We start from the raw sequence: 8,037 nt of genomic DNA, 5'->3' as shown, positions 1-8,037 counted from the left end.
AGTAAATTACACTGTTATTTATAATACATATGTAGGAGATGCGATTACTTTCTGAATGGTGCACATTTAATTATTTAATTGAAGTTATTTTGGTAATGTTTTGTGCCGAGAAGCAGTTCTTGATTTTTGCCGGTGTAAATAAGTGGGAAATAAATGTCAGCAGTTTTCTCTGTCATCAAAACGCTGTGACTGTAGGTTACACGTGGCTTCAGAGATGTTCCAAAAGCCAGCAGAATCTTGGACCGCTAACATGAGGTTTAGACAGGAAATTTTAGACTACAAATTGTTGGAAATATTTCCACACAAGGGACCGTTGCTGAAAAATGTTCTACTGAAACTATTTTCCTCCTTTCTCTTCTTCTTTATTTTCAGTTTGTAGAAATGAATTTTTTCAGACAACTTTCACTGCTAATCTCTCCTTCATCCAATGCACAAATTCTCACCTAACGAAGAAAATGAGCCTCCCAGAATCAATCTTCTTCAGGCAAGTACTCGAGTCCATTTCGCTGGGATTCCAGATAAGAAACCTAAATGCCAGGGGCATGGCTGACCTGAAGGAACGCTTTAGTGGCATTTTTAAGAGATCTTGAGTCTTCCACGAGTGGAAACGCTGCTTCGTCTCAACATTTTCAGAAGCAGTGACGGCACCATTTACTGCTCTTCTAATGAGATGCTGAAAAGGATAGAAAAAAAGAAAGCCTAAAACACTAAAAGAACTGCCTCCTCTAATTCACTTCTACATGTGTTGTTTTTTGTTTTTTTTTTTCTGTTTTGGTTATAACGTGATCTGTCATTAAAAAGAAATACTGGTTAAAGCCCTTTCATGCACTCCACCCTTGACAAGAAGACGTTTCCTGAAGGCAGCAGAAGAAAATGCACTCAGCTGCTCTTTTTCTCACCTTAATATTAGGCTTCTGCCTGTTAAGCAGACAGTTAGGTATCGACTGCCGCCAAAGCATGGAAGCGATGACACCCTTCCCGTCGAAGAGCTGCACGGGGACACATTTCCTACGGCGCCAGAGTGTTTGGATGGCTTCTACATTTTCTGGCACTATCTTTCAATAGTTTTTCAAGGGCAATAGGAATTTCCAACTCCCCCTATTAAAAGTCATGATCTAATTGAAAGTTATGATGATAAAAGATGACATTATGGCCCAATGTGAGGGACCCGAAGCTTCATTTAGAGTCTGGATTCTAGAAGAAACTCTTGAGGAGATGATAATGAATTATGTTATTAAATGTAAAAGTCCCACATTGATTCAGATTCACTCTGCTAAGACTGAGCATGCTGGATTTTGCAGTTGAATGTCACACGGTCTTAAACAACAGTTTGAGATCTCTATCATCCACATGAAAAAAAAAACCAAAACAAAACGTTGCAGAATAAGGAGCTTCTCTATACGGAATAAAGTCAATTCTCAACTTTACTTTCTGGGGAAATGTGAAGTTGGCAGTTTTACACTGGCTACAAAATCCAGAGCAACGCATCAACATCAAATAGATTTTTAGAGAGATCCCTGGTGAGAAACTTTCAAGTTCAGTATCGAAGATGGAGAATGCAGATATACTCAAATACGAAACAGCCACGTGGATTTAATAGACATTGTGCTAGGTAACCTCTAAAGAAGAGGAAAACCCTAGCATTAACAATAATGTTCACTGTGTAAAATTAGGCCTTCTTAATACTGAATATTTTTATAAAGAGTTGTGCATATCTTTTTCAATAATTGTTTTAAATAATCTTCATCTGCAACCAAAAGCTAAAATCAAAATTAAATAAAAATCCAACAACTTACTGTAAAAGTGATTCCAACCAATTTAAAACAAAGGTTACAGTAATGTGTACGCATGAGATTTTCAGACTGAGTACTTAAGGGTCAAAATCTGGACATTTTCCAACCAAGCTGCATTATCTCCATTGGTATTTTTTCATCCATTTGTTTGCTTTAAGCCACGCTGCTTTAAATTGAAATGCTCAAAGACACGCTTAGCCTCTGAGCATGCTTTTATTTCTGGATTTTAGGCACCTTGTTTGATCTTAGTCTTCCCCTTTCTTTTTGCTGGCTTTGGACCCACATTTTCTATTTCGAGTGATTTATGGCACCCAAGCTGAAACACTGGCTATGTACTGCTAGGATGACAAAGCGGATGCAAGTTGCTAAAAGGAGATGTCTTCTCTCTGATGTAAGTCTGCTGAGGTGAGCAACAGCGTGTCTTCCAAGATTTTTAATGTGGAAGCACAGCTGATTTCCGGCCATTCCTATTTTTCACGCAGCTCAAGTCCAGTTCCGAGCTCACACATCACTGACCACATACTATAAGTGGGACTCCGTTTACATTTCTTCTTTCTGGAAGACTTGTTGGGTTCACGTCCTCCTCTCCCTGGCGTTCTTCTTCCTTTATTTTCTCGGGTTGCATTTTAAGAGCGTGAATGGAATGCTTTGTCTGTTTCTCTCCCCTCACCGTGCGATTACTCAGCAAGCAGCTGAAGGCACTTAACAGCCCTCGCGGTGTATAGGCAACACACCTTTTAGAGAAAGGTAGGTTTGTCAAAGCAATGGAAGTCTGCTACTTCAGCATCGTGTATCATCTGAGTGTTACCCGACTGAAAATAACACCAAACGTTACAAGAATCACAATGCCATCTAATCCATCTTTGTAAGGGTGATTTTAACATTGTCACAGGGCGTTATACTTCTCTACCTAAAGCTTGTGCGGCGACATGAAAGAAAGCGGGAAACAAATACAGCTGAATACTGCATAGATTTTGAAAATGTGCTTGTGAGGACACTGACAAGTTTGTAACAGATTCACTCTTTTATTTTTCCCTTCTAATGATGTTTACAGTCCATACTTGGAGTTCTATGTTACGCTCAGAATTTCGGTTTCCCTCTCTCGAAGCGCTTGATTTTTCATCAGGCAGCCTAATGATTTTCCTTTGATGCTGTTATTTTACTGTAACCAGATTTGTATTTTATTAGACAACTTTTGGCTTGTTGGCAGATTTAGTCAAATGTTCTCAGCGTACCTTTGATGAATCGAATGGGACAAAAGAGTTCCACAGCACTCTTTGCGGAGGATAAAGGACAGAGGCTTGATTACATTTCTATTCAAAAGATTTCAGTTACAAGAAATGAGGTTCTAATCTCACAACCGGAGCGAGCAGGGAGAACCAATTTTCCTGTAGAGTTTCTCACTGAAGTATGTGACAGCAAGTGCTCTTTTTTCCTTTTCTCCCCTTTTTTTCCTTTTTTTTTGTTTGTTTGTTTTCTTTCTTTTAGCTACTGATCATTTCTCAAGGCTTTTGAGATCTGCCCTGTTATTTATTTTCTGAACTCATATGAAGCTGCTCTCTTTCTAGTATAGCATCCAAAAGTCACACCATTTTATTATTTTTTTAGAAATTCCCGCAAATAATGCTTTTTTAAACACAGATCAGTAAGTATTTATTGGTCTTGGTTCATCCATTTCTGTCACAGAACGGCTCAGACCTTAAGGATCATCAAGCCGTAAAGACATCTCTGCCACAGGCTGGGCTGCCACCCACTCGATCGGGCTGCCCAGAGCCCCATCCAACCTGGCCTTGAACGTCTCAAGAGACGAGTTAATCACAACTTCAGAGGGCATTCTGTGCCGGTGCCTCAACACCTCGAGTAATAAATTTCTGCCTCCTAATACCTAACCTAAATCTTGCCTCTTTTAGTTTTAAAGCCGTTCCACCTTGCCCTGTGGCTATCAGGCTGTAGGGTAAACGTCATATCACAGCTGGAACAGGTGATTGCACACCTGGTGGGAAGGCGGGGCCAAGCCAGGGGAGCTCAGGTGCATGCAATGCAGCTGATTGACCGGGAGGGGTGGAGCCAGGATTCACGCCTTCCCAGGCCTCATTTAAGAGTTGGCACAGGAGGTGAGGGTGCCTTGCTGGTGATTCCTGCCTCCTGGAGATCTTCTGAAGGTAAGCAGCTACTTTTTTTGTTTGTTTCTGCATTCGTACCTGCTGCTGCAGCAGCAGCATTTGGGCTTGTTCTCATTTGCTGCAGCTGAGGGCTCTGCCACCCTGCTGTTAGCGATGTACTTTCCATCGCATTACATTGCTACATAGACCATGTAAATGGTTGGTCCTTCTCCTGTTTATAAGCTTCCTTCAAGTGCTAGAAGATGCAGTGAGGCATTTTCTTCTCTGAGATAAGCAAACCCAATTCCCTCAACTTTTCTTGATAGGAGGGGTGCTGCAGCTAGTTGCCCATCTTTGTGGCTTTGCTATGGACCTACTCTATCAGCTTCAGTTATGTCTTGTACTAAGGGCCCCAGGCACAGGGCTTGAGATAGAGCCTCATAAGAGCAGAATAGAGGGGGATGATCGCCTCCCTCTCTTGATGCAGCCCAGGATTGCCTTAGTTTTCTGGGCCGTGTGTGCTGTCGGCACGCATTGAGCTTCTAGTCCACTGGAACCCTCAAGCTCTTCTCTGCAAGGCTAATCTCAGTGAGTTCCATTTGCTGGTCTGTGCTCTTATCTAGCAGGTCTTGGCCCTAGAATGCATGTTATCAGGCCCCATAGACTTGTACACATTCAGTTTCATTGAGTGGTCTCAGACTCACTCTTCTCTTACACCGTAAGGGATTTTGATCCCCCAGCCCAGAGGTTTAGGGATACGAGAGAGATGGAAAGCCTGACTGCCAGCAAAGATTGAGTTGAAGAACTCGTTGAGCACCTCAGCCTTCCCTACGTGTGACGCTGCCTTTTCTCACTTACGAGAGCGAGTACGCTTTCCTCGCCCTTTCTCTTCTTAGCATTGTACCTGTAGAAATCCCTTCCTGGTTTTATTTAATTCTGTGGTTTTGTAAATATTCTGCCCGGTTCAGTGTCATCTGAACTGCTGGGGGCTGGAGTACTCTCATGCTCTCAGAAAGGCATCCTTAAAGAGCTTCTTTTTAACTTGTCATTTGAGAATATATATTATTCTCCTGCACATGGAGTGCTGTACTCTATTTTATGTATTAATTTCTAATTAGCCTCCTCTGCCTGAATTAACTGAAAGCTGTGAAGCATAATATCCAATGTTGCACTAACAGAATCTGTCCGAAGTAATGCTGCTTGTCTGGCTTTGTTCACTCTTGGTGTGTGGAGAGAGAAGAACCAAGGGGAGTGATAGAGTTTTTTGTTTTGTGAGAATTTTTTATTGAGACGGCTTGAATATTGGAACTCCATTTTCTATTGGAGGGATATTATTTGTTGTGTGTTGTCCTTGGGATTCCATATGCTGTTGAGAAACAGTCGCTCAGAGGTAGGTAACCTACAGTGAACCTGCTTCACTCCCGTCAAGTCTTGGCAGAGAAGCGTGGTGTCAGCTCGTCCCTCAGTGGAGAGAGCAGCTTCCAGTATGCTTTTCACTTTATAGGGACTCTGAGTGCTTCCTTCTCGTAAGGCAATAAACGCTGCCTGAAGAACGCAGTGATTACTTCCCAGAGTAAAGAGTTCTGGTAGGGTGGGATAGCACAGTGATGTTGCTGAATGCTGATCTGAGCGCAGAGTTAGTCCAAGTGTCACAGGAGGAGGTCAGTCTGACTCTAGGCAAATCCCAGGGAAAGGGAGAACAAGTTTAGTCTTGCAATCCCTGAAAAATCTTTAAGGCAAATTCATTTTTCTCAAAATTGTTGAAATTCTTAACTGTTTTTTCAGGTGGGCCTTCTTAACAGCATGAACCTTCTGTGGGGTAAATAGAACTAAGGCTTCTCCGAGCAGAGAACGTGCGGTGGTGTTAGCAATTTGGGCCACTGAAAAGGGTGGTTCATAGATAATTTAGCTTTTAGAAAAATAAGTAAAATAGTCTGAGTGGGAGGGGAAGAAAATTGCCACTTCAAAATTACATCCAGAAATCAGAAGGGTTGAAAACCAGTTATTTCTTGAGAACGGCAATTTAATTTCTTTTAAAAGTTAGATAACTGCCCTGTATTGGAATGGAGCACACTTTTCCTGCAGCTTTTTCAAGTAAAACCTCAGATTTGGCCTCCTACCTCAGCATAAGTAACAGAGAAGAGGGTTCAGTGAGTGAGAGGATGAGTTTAGGAAAGTACTTTTGTTTGTTAAGATGATCATACAGTTATTAAAAACAAAGGGCAGCAGTCCAAGGAGCTCCACAGCTGTCTGCCCTGGCAGTACCAACAGGCAAGCTCACTTTTCTTCCTCAGAGTTTATTGGACCAGTTCTTGTGAGCTTTTGCTAGGCTTGCAAAGTTTGCGGGGTCTTATCTCTTGGGAAACGCATTTAGAAGGTTAAGCAAATCTACCTGACTCCTCGAAGGCCAGCGTGTCAAGGTAGTATGAGGAGCTTATGGTGTAAGTAATAAGATTTGCAAGATGCTAGCTGAAGCCTTCCTCTTTCCTTAGTTTTCCTGCTTCTACTGCTGGTTTTTGTTGCGTCAACCTGTGAACTGCTAAGAACAGCTAGGTTGTATAAAGTTTAAGGGCCCACCTCTTATCCCTGTATGGGTTATTTTTATAGTTCTTTTTAAATAAAAAGAAATCCCCAAGGTTTGTCCTGTAGGGTATAGGGGGAAGGGATTTATCTTCTCAGCACAGTAACCCATACTGCTGCAGAAGAGAAATAACTATAGAGAGAAATACTGCAAGTGAGTGTAGGAATTGGGGAAGGTTGGAGCTTCCTCACATGCAGCTGGGGATCGGGGTGGAAAATAAACAACAAAAGAACAAAGGTCAGATTCCTGTAACTGCTCACAGTCAAATGGTGTTACCAAGATCACACGAACTATGGAGTAGGGCTTTTATGAGAGTTGTTGTGAAAAAAGAAAGCCTTTCTTCTCTTCACTGATAGAGGAGCACTTGTGGATCCCAAGCCTCTAGCTAAAGAGACAGCAAAACAGAGTCTATACCCTTGTTTATAAGGAAGGATACGCTATTAAGACTGGCACGCGTGCTGGAAGCTCTCCTCTGAACGTGCACCCCCAGAAATTAAGAATCAACAGAAGGGGTTTTTTGGCTGTGTTGGGCATTATAACTGCAAATTGTACTCCTTGCTGAAACTATTAATGGTAGAAAGCACATATTAGGGATTATGATAAATTCCTTCACCAGAGCACGGTTGGGTACCAGAACCCCAGGGCAGTAGTCAAAGCGCCAAGCTGATAGAGTTGGAGAAGCATTTGGACACAATGCTTGGAGATTGCATTTGGAGTGCATGTAGTCATACTCAGAACTACAAGTCGTGGGCCCCTTCCAACACAGGCTGCCCTTCAGATTCTATACACCAGACATTTCACTGAGGTTTGTGTATTTTTTTAAGCTTTATCTCTCATTTCAGTAACATACATTTTAGACAGCCCCCTGGAAAAAAGTTTTGTTGATCACCAGGGGCAACAGGTTACATGCCCGCTTGTGCTAATGAGTCAACCTAATAACACAGACCCCATCAAAGAGAAGTCATGGGAAAAGTAGTTTCATCTTTAAGTAAATTAACTAAATTTCCTATTTTGGATTATCTAGCTGTTACAATTCAACCGCAGCAGAACTTGATCAGTAAGTAGTTAAAATGGTAGTTAATAATTGCAAACTCTCAAAGGTACAACATACTGCATGCAAACATTTAGCGCAAAGGCAGAACCACATCTTTTGTTAAAAATTGATAAAGCACAACATATTACTGTCATTTTTGGTAGAGGTCAGGTTCAGTTTGGGAGGAACTTACTGAGATCCAGTGCAAAGGTTTCCATCAGGTAGCACGCTCCTGAGTTAAAGTGAGCAACCAGATAGAAGTCTCAGTGAAATCACCTTAAAAAAAGGAAACCAGAAGTTTGTTAAGAGACAGTCAATGTCACTCCTCTCCAGATAGCACACCCATCTTCAAGCTGGGGAAGCTGTAGTGCATTCCAGATTGGCCACTATGCAGAAATTCAGCTGCAACGATACAAGCACCAGAAACATATTTGATTTCATTCAATGAATAAAGCCAGTTTGAGACATTGTACAGTTGAAGTAGATGATTTGCAAACATTATTGACATAAGTATTGTTGTTTTTTTTT

General features: G+C 41.7%; 1 long non-coding RNA gene across 3 annotated transcripts in view; it reads right to left on the bottom strand.

Moving 5' to 3' along the window:
• Positions 1–3,322: 3,322 nt before the first annotated feature.
• Positions 3,323–8,037, bottom strand: part of LOC104911940 — a 7,748-nt gene continuing 3,033 nt past the window's right edge. For all 3 annotated transcript variants that reach the window (XR_002117087.2, XR_794284.3, XR_002117091.2), the window contains 2 exons: positions 7,703–7,785; positions 3,323–5,568 (listed from right to left, as the gene is read on the bottom strand). This is a non-coding gene — a long non-coding RNA (uncharacterized LOC104911940). The remainder of the gene's footprint in view (positions 5,569–7,702; positions 7,786–8,037) is intronic.

The sequence above is a fragment of the Meleagris gallopavo genome, chromosome 8 (assembly GCF_000146605.3).
Source record: "Meleagris gallopavo isolate NT-WF06-2002-E0010 breed Aviagen turkey brand Nicholas breeding stock chromosome 8, Turkey_5.1, whole genome shotgun sequence".
In the NCBI taxonomy this organism is placed as follows: Eukaryota; Metazoa; Chordata; class Aves; order Galliformes; family Phasianidae; genus Meleagris; species Meleagris gallopavo.
This window is presented reverse-complemented; position numbering and strand designations above follow the sequence as displayed.